The following is a 15,287-nucleotide window of genomic DNA, read 5'->3' as shown; positions in this document are numbered from 1 at the left end:
GCATCTCAGCAGATTCCAGAACATGTTATATACCTTTGCAATTACTCTAAGCAACAAATCAATAGAAGCCATAGTTGAAAGTAAAGCTAGAGACAAAAGCACGCCGATTTGAGAAGGGGTGAAAAAGAGGCACCCATGAGGGCAACCTAGAAGGAAAAGCCAAAGAGTAAGGAGGAATTTGCAGAGCTGAAAAAATGGAAGTCAAGAGAGAAGAAGGGTGTCAGACACAGGGGGAAAAGGGTCATGAGCACCAAGTGCAGGGAGGAGGCCACGTGAGACATGCACACAAACAGGGGAAAGTCTATTAACACGGAGACTGTGGGGTCACTGCTGAACCTCGACGAAAACAGTGTGTGTGGAGCAAAGAGTACCGAGGTCATTTTACAAGTAAATCGAGGGAATGTAAAGGGAAAGAGACAGCATAAATGAGCGTCTTTAAAAGACATTTAAGTTATGAAAAAGGAGAGGGAGGGGCTACAGCTACAGATGAAAGAATTTGTAGAATGAAAGCGGGGGCTTTTTCACTTTCGTTTTTAAATGGCAGAGAGCTTGGAACCTGTTGAAGTCACAAGGGTAAGGAGTCTGGGGAAAGGATGTAATCAGGGAACCAACAGAAATACAGATGCTAAAAATGAAGAGTTTGGGTGGGGCAGGAGATGGTTATCTGTAATTTAAAAGGGGAGAATTAAAAAGGGCAATTTCCTCAAAAGAAGCAAGGAAAGCCCTGGGAATAATATACCTCAGAGAACAAGTGGAAATAACCGTTTAGACTCTTAAAGCATCAGACCATCCATCAAAGCTCAGCTGCATCTCCTGGGAGCAGTGTTACCCCTGACGACATGTCTCACCTCTCTAAGATACAGTTCCCTTATCATAAATGGTGACAAACATCCCTACCTCAATGAGTCATGTGAGCACTTTCATCTCAGCATTCCCTACCTTTTCCCAGCTTATTTTTTGTTTCCCCATTAATACTTACAACTTTTTATTTATCTTGCGTAATATCTTTTTCTCCTATTAGAATGCAACAAACCACAGAGCGTGAATTTTTATCCACTGCTATATCCTTAGCAGTGCAGTACCTACACATCGTAGATGCTCCATAAATAATTACTGAATGAGTAAATGAATGAATGATTGGGATGTTGCAGAGCAGTTTCTCAACTTTAACACTGCTGATATTTGGAGCCAGATAATTAGTTTGGGGGCCTGTCCTAGGCTCTGTGGGATGTTTGGCAGCATCACTGGCCTCTAATCATTAGATGCCAATCATGCTCCACCGCAGCTGAGACAAGCCAAAATATGCCCGACGTTGCCAAATACCTCTTGACTGGCAAAAGTTCCAAGGTGAAAACATCTGCTTTGGGAGTCAGTGCCTTAAGTGCTACTCTTTAATATTGTTAGAATTATTATTAACACTGTTAGAATGGGCTAAAGAATAAGAAATGAAAGTAGCACTCAGTCACCAAATTCTCCCACAATCTGTTTGACTTGAGGTGGAGAAAAATACTGCTGCTGAGATGGGTATTGGTTTCGCAGCACACTGTCATTTGAGTTATTTTACCAAAAAACTTGTTCAGGAGAAAACAGTTCATAAATCGAGAAAGCGCCTCCTTAGTCTCTCATCTGTTAGTTGCACGTGACATATTTTCTTCCTTGTTACCTCTCTGAATAAACAATAATAACACAAATAATTATCCCTACCCATTTAGTCAGGTATCATCCAAGTTAATCACGGATGAGACAGAATTTAAAAGCCAACCCTTTAAAGAGAATGATGTCTCCACCTCCACATTCTAACTAATAAAAGATTATAAAAAGTCAGAATATACAGCTCAAGCTTTCCTTTCCAGGATGATCTCTCCCTTCAGATTTTCTGTTTTACCATCCCATTCCTTTACTTTGAATAGAAACCGACTGTCTTGTACTCAAATGGCTACTTGAGTGGCCTTACAGAAACATGAGGATTACATAAAATGGGGACTGTTCCAAAAATTGCTTTGGGGAGCATAAACACATAATGCCATAAAAAGACCCAAAAATGCCTTGGCCACAGGTTCTTCCCCCTTAAGTATACACCCCATGAACTGGGGAGCAGTGTTAGACCAACAGGGAGCTCATGGTTACGGCACCCCTATGTCTGTCTCTGGGTCAGGAAGATCCCCTGGAGGAGGGCATGGCAACTCACTCCAGTAGTCTTGCCTGGAGAATCCCATGGACAGAGGAGCTCGACGGGCTATAATCCATCGGGTCACAGAGTTGGACACAATGAAGCAACTGAGCATGCACGTCTGAGTCTGCCTGAAGCAGTCTCAGTTGATCCCTGCTGTCCCGGGACACTCATGACGAGCAGCGTCTCCCATCTTCAAAATGTCTGGGTCTGGATGTGACATATAGATTCACATTTACACTGAGTTAGTGAACATTTAACTCGTCACAAAAGAAAGGCAATGCTGAGAACTGGCCATCTGTTTTCCTATCTCTGGATCCCGACCACACCTCAGATTTTTCTCCGCACCCTGGCAGCCTAGCTTCTGGAAGAGAACTTTCTGTAACACAAGCTCAAAGATCAACTATCTGGGAGTCAATAAATGAATCAGTCCTCCCAGCTTATTGACCTATATGTCACTTATCTCTCTAGTCCCAGGAAAAGTGAAATGGTAATTAGATGGTCACATCCCAGAGTCTAGCAATTAAGTGATCATGTCCCTGGATCCTGATTGCTCGGGATTCCCAGAAGGCACTTAGAGCCAAGGCCAAGTTCAGTGAAACTTGACCCTCACCAGCCTTGGCCTCAGATTCCTTGGCCTGTTAAAAGGGCCCCAGACTGCCAGGTGCTGGCTAGAAGAGCCCCTTGATAAGAGCCTCCTTGCCCTGGAGCCCAACCCCACCTTAGATAAGAGGAGGGCTGATATTTACAGACAGCCAACTGACCGAGAATGTCCTGCCATGTTACTAGTAAGATAAGCCTTCCCTTTTCAGGACCAAGAACACAGCTTAAAGGTTACATGCAAATCAGGAGTTAGCACCATAACTGTAAGCCCACTCAGATCAGCGTCCCTTGAGGAAGAAGGAACTGAGAACGTGGGAACAGCTAAAAGGTAGCTGGGAATTCAACAATGTCTGCTAGGAGGGTACCCAAAATTTCCTGGACCAGCAGTCCTGCTTACCCCCAGTTGCAACTCTCACCACAGATCAGATCAGATCAGATCAGTCTCTCAGTCGTGTCTGACTCTTTGCAACCCCATGAATCGCAGTATGCCAGGCCTCCCTGTCCACACCAACTCCCGGAGTTCACTCAGACTCACGTCCATCGAGTCAGTGATGCCATCCAGCCATCTCATCCTCTGTCGTCCCCTTCTCCTCCTGCCCCCAATCCCTCCCAGCATCACAGTCTTTTCCAATAAGTCAACTCTTCGCATGAGGTGGCCAAAGTAATGGAGTTTCAGCTTTAGCATCATTCCTCCCAAAGAAATCCCAGGGCTGATCTCCTTCAGAATGGACTGGTTGAATCTCCTTGAAGTCCAAGGGACTCTCAAGAGTCTTCTCCAATACCACAGTTCAAAAGCATCAATTCTTCCATGCTCAGCCTTCTTCACAGTCCAACTCTCACATCAATACACGACCACAGGAAAAATCATAGCCTTGACTAGACGAACCTTTGTTGTCAAAATAATGTCTCTGCTTTTGAATATGCTATCTAGGTTGGTCATAACTTTCCTTCCAAGGAGTAAGCGTCTTTCAATTTCATGGCTGCAGTCACCATCTGCAGTGATTTTGGAGCCCCCCAAAATAAAGTCTGCCACTGTTTCCACTGTTTCCCCATCTATTTCCCATGAAGTGATGGGACCAGATGCCATGATCTTCATTTTCTGAATGTTGAGCTTTAAGCCAACTTTTTCACTCTCCTCTTTCACTTTCATCAAGAAGCTTTTTAGTTCCTTTCACTTTCTGCCATAAGGGTGGTGTTATCTGCATATCTGAGGTTATTGATATTTCTCCCAGCAATCTTGATTCCAGCTTGTGTTTCTTCCAGCCTAGGGTTTCTCATGATGTACTCTGCATAGAAGTTAAATAAGCAGGGTGACAATATACAGCCTTGACGTACTCCTTTTCCTATTTGGAACCAGTCTGTTGTTCCATGTCCAGTTCTAACTGTTGCTTCCTGACCTGCATATAAATTTCTCAAGAGGCAGATCAGGTGGTCTGGTATTCCCATCTCTTTCAGAATTTTCCACAGTTTATTGTGATCCACACAGTCAAAGGCTTTTGCATAGTCAATAAAGCAGAAATAGATGCTTTTCTGGAACTCTCTTGCTTTTTCCATGATCCAGTGGATGTTGGCAATTTGATTTCTGGTTCCTCTGCCTTTTCTAAAACCAGCTTGAACAACTGGAAGTTCATGGTTCACATATTGCTGAAACCTGGCTTGGAGAATTTTGAGCATTACTTTACTAGCGTGTGAGATGAGTGCAATTGTGCCGTAGTTTGAGCATTCTTTGGCATTGCCTTTCTTTGGGATTGGAATGAAAACTGACCTTTTCCAGTCCTGTGGCCACTGCTGAGTTTTCCAAATTTGCTGGCATATTGAGTGCAGCACTTTCACAGCATCATCTTTCAGGATTTGGAGTAGCTCAACTGGAATTCCATCACCTCCACTAGCTTTGTTTGTAGTGATGCTTTCTAAGGCCCACTTGACTTCACATTCCAGGATGTCTGGCTCTAGGTCAGTGATCACACCATCGTGATTATCTGGGTCATGAAGATCTTTTTTGTACAGTTCTTCTGTGTATTCTTGCCATCTCTTCTTAATATCTTCTGCTTCTGTTAGGTCCATACCATTTCTGTCCTTTATTGAGCCCATCTTTGCATGAAATGTTCCTTTGGTATCTCTGATTTTCTTGAAGAGATCTCTAGTCTTTCCCATTCTGTTGTTTTCCTCTATTTCTTTGCATTGATTGCTGAAGAAGGCTTTCTTATCTCTTCTTGCTATTCTTTGGAACTCTGCATTCAGATGTTTATATCTTTCCTTTTCTCCTTTGCTTTTCGCTTCTCTTCTTTTCACAGTTATTTGTAAGGCCTCCCCAGACAGCCATTTTGCTTTTTTGCATTTCTTTTCCATGGGGATGGTCTTGATCCCTGTCTCCTGTACAATGTCACGAACCTCATTCCATAGTTCATCAGGCACTCTATATATCAGATCTAGGCCCTTAAATCTATTTCTCATTTCCACTGTATAAGCATAAGGGATTTGATTTAGGGCATACCTGAATGGTCTAGTGGTTTTCCCTACTTTCTTCAATTTAAGTCTGAATTTGGCAATAAGGAGTTCATGATCCGAGCCACAGTCAGCTCCTGGTCTTGTTTTTGCTGACTGTATAGAGCTTCTCCATCTTTGGCTGCAAAGAATATAATCAATCTGATTTCAGTGTTGACCATCTGGTGATGTCCATGTGTAGAGTCTTCTCTTGTGTTGTTGGAAGAGGGTGTTTGTTATGACCAGTGCATTTTCTTGGCAAAACTCTATTAGTCTTTGCCCTGCTTCATTCCGTATTCCAAGGCCAAATTTGCCTGTTACTGCAGGTGTTTCTTGACTTCCTACTCTCACCATGGATCCCCTCAAATTCCAGAAGGAACTGCTTTCAGTTTCTCAGGTCCTTTCAGTGACTTTCTTTGACTTTCACTGCTTTCAGTGACTCTCTTCTTCAGTTCAGTTCAGTGGTTCAGTCATGCCGATTCTTTGGACTGCAGCACACCGGGCTTCCCTGTCCATCACTAACTCCTGGAGCTTGCCTCTTAGTGCCTTGGAATATGGAGTTCTTTAGCGCACATTGCAACCTCTAATCTGTATTTTACTCATCTCTCTAGTCTCAGCGTAGGTATGATATCCTCCCAGGAACTCTCACTGAAACCCACCAAATTGGAATCACGGTATCCCTCCTTCTAAAACATCCATTTTGTATTTCCTGCTATCAATGGACTTAACACATTTGGTCATAACGGTCTCTTTATTTGTCTATAACCTCTCCTCAGTTATAAGCCCTTTGAAGTTAGGAATCGTGTCTTGCTCCTTGTTCTCTGTTTTCTCCCAAGTAACACACACAATACCTGGTATGTAGCACATACTCAAAGAACATATTTTGAAGGAATGAATGATCAGTTTCACTTTGGTGGCAGGAACTGTGCAGCCTAATGCATGAAAAATGACACCTGACAATTAAGGAAGCACTTATTCAAAAAAAACATGGTATAGAGAGCACCCAATATTTCCATTACCTTGTTACTTATATGTCACCTACCATGTACCAGACATTATACTTGCAAAGTTATTGTGAGTATTAAATTAGATAATGCACATATTTGATGTTTAATAAATAGTAGCTGATGTTGCTATATTACTTAAGCTTCCCTACAACCTTATGATGTAAGTAAGCATTCATGATCTGCCTTTTAATACTTGAGGAAAGAGCCCGAGAAAGGTTAAAGTGGCTTGATAGAAAATGGAATTGTCAAGATGCTAAATAATAACTGCTTCACCCTAAAATCCAAGATCTTTCACTGTAGAATACAGCCTGTTTATGAAATGAAAGGGAGGGAGGGAAGGAGGAAGGAAGGAAGAGAAAACAGGAGGGAGGGGAGAAGAGATATAAAGAAAGAAGAAAGGAAACAAGATTGAGAGGATTTTTCTTTTAAATCTGCTTAAACCTTATCCTTGCAAAATTCCTCAACCAACACCACTGCATCAATTTCCATATAGGACCCAGCTCCACCTATCAGTCATGGTTTATGAAAGAATATTATATTAATGATCAAAATCCCTGATCTCACTGAGCTGTGACATTGCTTGGGTATCATAACCAACGTGAAGCTCTAACCACACTGACTCTTCTTGCCACAGCATCATTGATGGGTGTGTTCTGAATCTGTTACCTTTATTCTGGCTCTGGTGAGATCTCTCTGGCTTGCTGGTGTTGATCCCTCATTCTTGTGGAGGATGGTGAGTCAGAATGCGTGGTCAAGTGCTTTAGCAAACTGAAATTAAGCATCTATATCAAAAGTCATAAAAGTTTGTGGGGAGGTAGAGGAGGAGGCATCATCAATTGGCTGTTCACATCTGGTTTACAAGCAGCCTTTCTACACAGATGACACAGGAAAAATAGATAAACTGTTTAACGGAGAAGGCAATGGCACCCCACTCCAGTACTCTTGCCTGGAAAATCCCATGGATGGAGGAGCCTGGTGGGCTGCAGTCCATGGGGCCACTAAGAGTTGGACAGGACTGAGCGACTTCACTTTCACTTTTCACTTTCATGCATTGGAGAAGGAAATGGCAACCCACTCCAGTGTTCTTGCCTGGAGAGTCCCAGGGACGCGGGAGCCTGGTGGGCTGCCGTCTATGGGGGCGCAGAGTTGGACACAACTGAAGCGACTTAGCAGCAGCAAACTGTCTAACACCTAGTAACTGTGGGAAATTTATCAGGCCAGATCAACGCCATCTTTATTCGCCTCTCCAAAGAGAAAAACCCTAAGAAAATGCTTCCAGAATCAACAATACATTCCAGAGAACTCAGAAAGGAAGGTGAGTCTCGTACTTGCTTTCAGAAATGTTCTTGGAGGATTCAAGGATAACCATCTCGGTCAGACCTGTAAAACCATACTTCTTCCTTCATTGAACACACCCTAGATGCCAGGCACTACATGGAACTCTACGATTGAATTGTTAACTATACAAAAATATATCTGCCCTCCTGGGCCATATAGTCTAGTATGAAGACAGGTAATCAAATAATCACAGAAATATATATATGAGTACAAACTATCAATAGTTTGGCCACCTGATGTGAAGAGCTGACTCATTTGAAAAGACCCTGATTCGGGGAAAGATTGAAGGCAGGAGGAGAAGGGGATGACAGAGGATGAGATGGTTAAAGAGTCAGACACGACTCAGCAACTGAACTGAACAAACTATCATATTCCTCTTGAAGAAAATAATTAATTAAAAAATATATTATATAATGAGCAAATTTTTTTCAAAAAAGGTATAATTGAAATTCTGTCTATAATAACCAAAAAGCTACTAATAACTCCCCAAAAGATAGAGCTTGCTGGGTTGATGTAGATAAAATTATTCTTAAGTCTAAGCCTGTCCAGTAAGAAAGCCTATTTTCTCATGTACTGTATTTCTTTCCAAGAAGAAAGTGATGTAAAAAATCATTCTGATATTTATGGCTACTAAATGTTATCTATTTATTTTGTGAGGATCAGTGAAGTACAAATACTTTATTTCAGAGAATTATGAAACTTTAAAGTTGGGGAAAGGTTTTGAAAGTAAATCCTATCCCCCTTTATAGTTTCACAGATGAGGAAACTAAGATCCAGAAAAAGCAAGTGACTTACTCAACATCACACAAATATGTGTGTAAGAGCTGGAAGTGAAACTTGGGTTTCCTCATTCAGGGTTCTTTCCTCCAAACCAAGTTACAATAAACCCCTTATTTTTTTGTAAGGGTGTTAATTACCCAACAGGTCAGAGTTTGCTTTTAAAATCCCCCTCTCTCTCTCTCCCTCTTACACACACACACACACACACATACACACACACAGAGAGAGAAATAAAAGAATATGCTTAAGGCAAAAGCTATCAACTAAATAGTAATCTAGCTTTCCACTACTAGAATTACACAACAAACAGAAAAAAAAAAAAATATATGTATTCTTTGTTAATTCAATCCCTAAATGAAGCTTTCAGACAAAGTCCAGTCAATTACCCCAGATTCTTTGCTGTCTGCGTGTGGTTTGTTTGATTTTATACAGAAAATGGTTTAGTTAGTTCCACATAAAAGCTCATGTGGAACAGACGGGAACTTTTTCAAAGACTCAAAATATTATATTATTATACTCAGCCTTTGACAAGCAAAATTTTTTCCCAAGGTGACATTCATGTACTTTCCATACTGTAGTTATTCAGAATTTGTCTTAGCAACTTAATTTATTTTACATATTCAAATAGCATAAGCTTAGATGATTAAGAAAAAAAGACAATGCAAAAACACAAAATTTAAGTGTAGATTTCTTCAAAATCAAGGTAGGAGTTTAGTATGTATTATCCACATTCTAGAGCTAAAGACATTTTTAAATCTCCTGAAATTTGGCATCATCTTAACTTGAATCATCTGCTCAAAAAGCAGGGACAGGAGTAAGAGATACCAGAAAACCTAATCTACCCACCAAGGGTGTACACCCTTTCTCATTAGTGTGAGCCTGTCATGAAAATTTAACCGAGCATTTTTTGTTTTAGGCTTAAGTTTTCTCATGGAAACAATGAAGAGTGGGATAAATTACCTCGTTAGTTCCTTGTAGCATCAGAATAGCCTGTTCTTTTTAATTCTCACTTTTATTATTTGCTCCAAAATCTAAATAAGACTCAACATATGTCCCAGGAACAGAGAGAACTGGCATAAGAATAAAGCAGAAAGCAAAGGAGGCTTCAGGTAAGAATCTAAAGGTACACATGAATCACACGTATTAGGGAAAAAAGGCTCTGTACTCTGTGATGACCCAGATGTATGGATGGGGTGGGTGGAAGGGAGGCTCAAGAGGGAGGGGATATATGCATACTTACGCTGTTTCATAGTTGTTCAGCAGAAACTAACACAGCATTGTAAAACAATTACATTCCAATAAAAAGAGAGAGAAATGATAAAGTGACACTCAGAAGTTAAATATATCTCAAGATGCTGGTAAAACTGTACTCTCAAAATACAGATTTCAAGATGTTAAAAGCATTAAATATCTACAGATTTTTTTTTTTTTTTACAAACTACTGTTGTTTGTGTACTGATCAGTTTTATTGAATTTACATGAATAATACTGGAACTTCAAGTATGTTTGGAGAATTTGAAAGGAAAATACCATTCCTTTGCTCTATGAGAATTGCATTAATTTAGGTAAACCACACTTCCTGGTATCCATTTATCACATACAATATAATAACATTATCACTAACCTTAATACTCATGCCAAAAATGCCTTAGATGAAATAATATAAATTAACTTCTATTCTAAGGTTTTACATTATAATTTCAGAGATAGAATTGTAGGGCAAAAGCAATAACTGGAACCAATAAATGAGAACAATTTCTCTTAATGAGAACAATTTACCTTAAAAAGCACAGAAATATATATTTTTTAGCTTAATAAAAACTTTATAATAGTTTTTTATAGAAAACAGTAACTCTCTGATAAAATATTAATATTCTTTGCATGATTCCAGTAGCAAACAAGAAAAGTTGACAATGCAGTTCCAGAAAATAAGGTGATTGCCAATTGAACATGTGGGAAGAGAAAGTATCCATTTCGCTGAAGGAACATACAGAGTCCTTTTAAGATAAGTACATTTAAAGAAAACCGTTTTGGACAACATTACCTCCATTGTACGTTTTTGGCTTTCTTTCACAAGACTGGGATTTTACAGATGCTCTTAGTACCAGTAGGGGAATCTATACTGGAAATTCTTTCTTTGCCATTTGGCAGAGTACACATAGTAAATAAGTAACAGAGTTAAGATTTTATTTTTGGTTTTTATGTGTGGCTGGCTGAAAAGACAGACTTTTACCATCATGTTGAATTATACTCAACAAAAATAAGGAGAAACAGCTAAGAAAAAAAAAAAAAAGACAAGACGAAAGGAAAGGAAGAACAAATTAAAAAATTAAAATTTCTTTTTGAAACAGCACAGCAAGAGTAGAGGAGCTGGTTAGCAGGGACATTGTTGCATACGATATATATGTTAGCAGCATTATTACATGTTATGTATGTAATCCAGAAATAGGAACAAAATAGTGGAATGAACACACACTCTCTCCCACTCTGTCTGTGATATGATCAAAGAAATATATTCATAACAGCACTGGAGAACAAGAAAGAGTAATGTCAACACCAAAGAGGAAGATCATCGTAAGAGATACGGAGCAGAGAGGTTTGAATTCTCAGGGAAACAAGACCAGAGAATAGCACACAGGAGAGAAGCAGTGTGGAATGAGAGTGATTACAGGGAACTTCAGGCAGAAGGAGGTCAGGGAGCAATTGTCACAGTGATTAATTGGGGCAGTGCATTCAAAGGAACTAGGCTTGTCAGCCAGCCCCCCACCTCTTGAATACATGGAGCTAGACAGAGCAGTGATTGCCCACAGGCTAAAATACAAGACTGGGCTCTGAGACCAGAGAGCTGGGGCAGTTCATTGTCACAAGCAGCCAGTGATATTCACATGTCCTCCTTGCAGGATGTCTTCTTCTGTCTCCACAGTCGCTGGGATGAGCTCCATAATCTGAGCCAATTTCTACTAAAATGTGAACAAGTTATTCAATCTTATATACCAATGAAACTAAGAAGCTGAGATAAGGAAAGATGTGGGATATAAGAAAGCATGGTAAAAAGAACAAAAGAATTAAAAGTGTATTGTTGAACTTAAATTGTTATGCTTAATAGAAAAAAAAATTGTACTAAAATTTCAAATGATCCGCAATTGGGAAGTGATGAAACACAAGGAAATGAAACAGTATTAACATTCTTATTTTGTTTTCTGGGAGCATATAATGCTGATGAGCTCTATTTGTTATCCAAAACTAATTATGTTTAAAGCTATCTCTTAAGAATTTAGGAAACTTACTGGCAGTCCAATGGTTAGGACTCTATGCTTTCACTGCCAAGGGCCAAGTTTCAGTCCCTGCTTGGGGAACTAGGATCCCACCAGCCACGTGGTATGGCCAGAAAAGTAAAATAAAAATAAGTAAATAAATAAATTTAAAGGTAAATCTACTGATTAAACATAGTGAATTAAATACCCATATTTATTTTATTTCCTTTGAAATGCTTCTAAAAACTTTAAAGGAAATTAAGTGCATACATGCACACACTGACACTCTAAATCAATAATACTAATAGCAAAGAACTGAGGAGGAAATGATAGCAAATGAGGTATGCGAAACAAAGAGAGGAAAGGAAAACAGTTGAATAAGTGGTAACATATTTGATAGATTAGATAAAGCTAATTTTTATGCCTGAAGAGAGGAATGCTAATAGGAAATAAGACAATTTGTGCAGAAGAAACCCAGAATGCTTTAGGAACTGAAGGTTCCAAGTATTTCTGAAGATAGGGATGAGAGGGTAAAACTAGAGAAAGGACTCTTCAAAGAAAGTCTAAATAAGGAGCAGTCAGACCCCCAAAGTCCTCCCCTATACCAGCAGCTAGGTGAGTACCTCTTACACATCTAAAAAAGATAGTAGAGATAGAGAATCTACATTTTCTTGTATTAAAATACATCACAACTTCAACTGACAATTACAACACAAATTCAAGCCCACAGGGTTTTTACTTAACCTCTTTGATCTTATATTTGAACGACCTTCTTCCGTGCCAAAAATCTAATTCCCAACACCAACATAATTTCTCATTTTTTTATTCCATAGTATACACATAGTATTCCCTGGTAGCCCAGTTGGTAAAGAATCTGTCTGCAGTGCAAGAGACTGGGGTTCAATCCCTGAGTCGGGAAGATCCCCTGAAGAAGGAAATGGCAAACCACTCCAGTGTCCTTGCTGGAAAATTCCATGGACAGAGGAACCTGGTTGGCTGCCGTCCATGGGGTCACAAAGAGTCAGACACAACTGAACAACTAACACACAGAGGGAGGGAGAGAAGGAGAGAGAGAATCTAAAACAGTAACAATACTATCATCAACAATAAAATTAGAAAACGCAGTTTAAAATTTTTTTGACATTCCCCCCACCCTCCTGCTCCCTTAGGGTATTTCTACAGATGAGTTAGCCACTTGAAGTACTTTCTCTCTGAGTTTATGGTATTAATTTGAGACTCGTGTTCATTTGTGCCATTTTGCTTTCAATTTTTAAAGATTGCTTTGTCTTGAGATTAGCTTTGCTTTACAGTTATGTAAAATGCTTGTGTGTTTTTTAAATTTAAATCAGAAACAAAAATATATTCACACATTTACCTTTTAACCCTGTCCCCTCCGACCTCATTTCCTCTCTCACTCCCTCAAAGTATCTTCTTCCTGAGTCTTTTTTTTAATATAAGCAAATTTATATTCAGACTACCTTATTCTCAGAGCTGCATACCATAAACACTTCTTGCACCATGATTTTTTTAATTAACAATAATTGTAGAGATCATTCCATAAGCTTACTAATTTTTGAAAAGTATGTTATTTTGTAGCCCACGTGAAAAATTTGGCTATAAAATAGGAGCATTAGTGGCCAGCTGCTGGAAAAAAAGATTTAATCCAAATGCTTAAAAAATATATATATGCAGATTTTTGGAGCTTTGTAGTAAACCTTTAAAAAATGACTCACCAGATTCACAGCATCGTGCTGGGAAAAATTAGAGTAGGTGGCTTTTCTTCTGAGAGGCATACACAGTGTACAATTTTACCATGCAAAATGCTTCTGCTACTACAATTTTCCTTTGCTTTGCCTTTTTGAAAAGTAATGTTCCTTCCTATTTTAGCAGCACCATTTGCATGCCTATTATTCACATTGAACTGGGATTTCCATTTTTATCTTCCTTTTGTTACTTGTTTTCATTCCAGCACTTTCTCTTCTTGCTCTTTGCCTTTCCTTTATCTTGCCCTTAAATGGAGGCCTCATGCTATGGGAAAAGTGCCATGACCTTATCCTCCATCAAGCCAGGCCTTGTCCCAATTTAATAAGATAAGTTCCCCTGAACCACTGCCAACACAGCTAGGATGTCCCACACATGTTTGCTATGGAAACACCTTCATGACTAACAGTCTCTCAAATTAAGGTATTTTCAAATCGAAGCAAGAAGTGGTTTTCATTTTTTAAAAAAACATATCCTGCAGCTAAGGAAAAAATATACTAATTTTCTAAAAGTTGTAAGTTGCTATACTAATATATCCAGCTTCTCTGAGAAGTAGAATCTTAAACAACCCTGACTCCAAGGTATATACATAATAAAAGCAAGAGTTCATGAATACTCACCTGTGTCTTTGAACAGCCTCTGTTCTCTTCTGTTGTGTGTTTATATGGTCATGTGTTGGAGTTGTGCCAAGGTCTTTCCTTAGAACAGAAGTGTGGACACTGAAGACCCCGCATGATTTGGATGCCGCCAAATCACCAGATATCCCACCACTTTCCATCTCACACTATAATGGCACGTTATTGATTCATAGACTTCTATAGACCCACAGGCCATTTTGCCTTTGTTCAAGCTATTGCCTTTGCCTGAGAAGACTGGATCTATTTTCCAGGTGAATCTCCCTTTCATTCTTAAACACCTTGGTCAGGCACTTCCTTCTCTAAGATTTCTCTGGCATACCCTTTTCTCCTGCCCAGGGACAGCTGATTATTTCCTTTTAATTTCTTACATGCCCTTAGAACTGGGGCCATTTAGAGGGAAGAAGAGACTGTGTTTTATTTATTAAGTTCCCCAACCCCTACCCCCATACCCAACAAGCATGGGTTCTGCTCAATAAAAGATGCTGAATTAAATGACTGAATGAGTAAATGGGCATGTGGTATCCTTTGTTTTATTGTTTAGTTGTGAAAGTGAAAGTCGCTCAGTCTTGTCTGACTCTTTGTGACCCCGTGGACTATACAGTCCATGGAATTCTCCAGGCCAGGATACTGGAGTGGGTAGCCAGACAGCCAACCATCTCAAGAATCCTCTATGTCCATCTAGGGCCTTCATATATGATTCTACCATGCTGCTAACAATCAGTCCAATTTTGCTTCTGCCATGTCCCTCTAATCTTCACTTTTCATACCCTGCCTTCCACCCCTAACTGAAAGCTGGCCTGTCCAATAGGTGATGCCTACAGATCTCAAATGGCAAGTTACTAATCTGATCAATTTATCTATCCCAAGGAGGGAAGAATAGAGTGGTGGCTCCCTAGCTGATTAAAAGAATCACCCAGATGAAATTATGAATGGCTTTGTTCTTACCTGGTGCTATTCAGTAGGTCTCAGTTTGACAAAGGATCTCTCTGTCCTTTTTAAAGCATCTTCCTGATTCCAGTGATGAGGCAAATTTTGGAACTGCTCAATGAGAAGCACAATCACAAGAATAGATACCATCTTGCTTTCTAATAAAAGCCATTCAAAAAACACACCTACTATGTTGTCCATCTCCTGGATGGCAAAGCAGTGACTCTGCAACTCACTGAAGACAGAAGGGGAACAATTTCCTTTGTAACTGACTAGCAGAAGTCATTTCTATTCTAGTTATGCCTTCAGAATCTCCAAATACAAT

General features: G+C 39.6%; 1 long non-coding RNA gene across 2 annotated transcripts in view; it reads right to left on the bottom strand.

Moving 5' to 3' along the window:
- LOC138987831 (uncharacterized) overlaps nucleotides 1–15,287 on the bottom strand; it is a 45,332-nt gene that overhangs the window by 29,562 nt on the left and 483 nt on the right. For both annotated transcript variants that reach the window (XR_011464122.1, XR_011464123.1), the window contains exons 2-3: nucleotides 14,981–15,073; nucleotides 14,018–14,095 (exon numbers count right to left, since the gene is read on the bottom strand). This is a non-coding gene — a long non-coding RNA (uncharacterized lncRNA). The remainder of the gene's footprint in view (nucleotides 1–14,017; nucleotides 14,096–14,980; nucleotides 15,074–15,287) is intronic.

This window comes from Bos mutus, chromosome 5 (genome assembly GCF_027580195.1).
Source record: "Bos mutus isolate GX-2022 chromosome 5, NWIPB_WYAK_1.1, whole genome shotgun sequence".
NCBI classification, from domain to species: Eukaryota; Metazoa; Chordata; class Mammalia; order Artiodactyla; family Bovidae; genus Bos; species Bos mutus.
The sequence above is the reverse complement of the archived record's forward strand: the minus strand, read 5'-3'. Positions and strand labels throughout refer to the sequence as shown.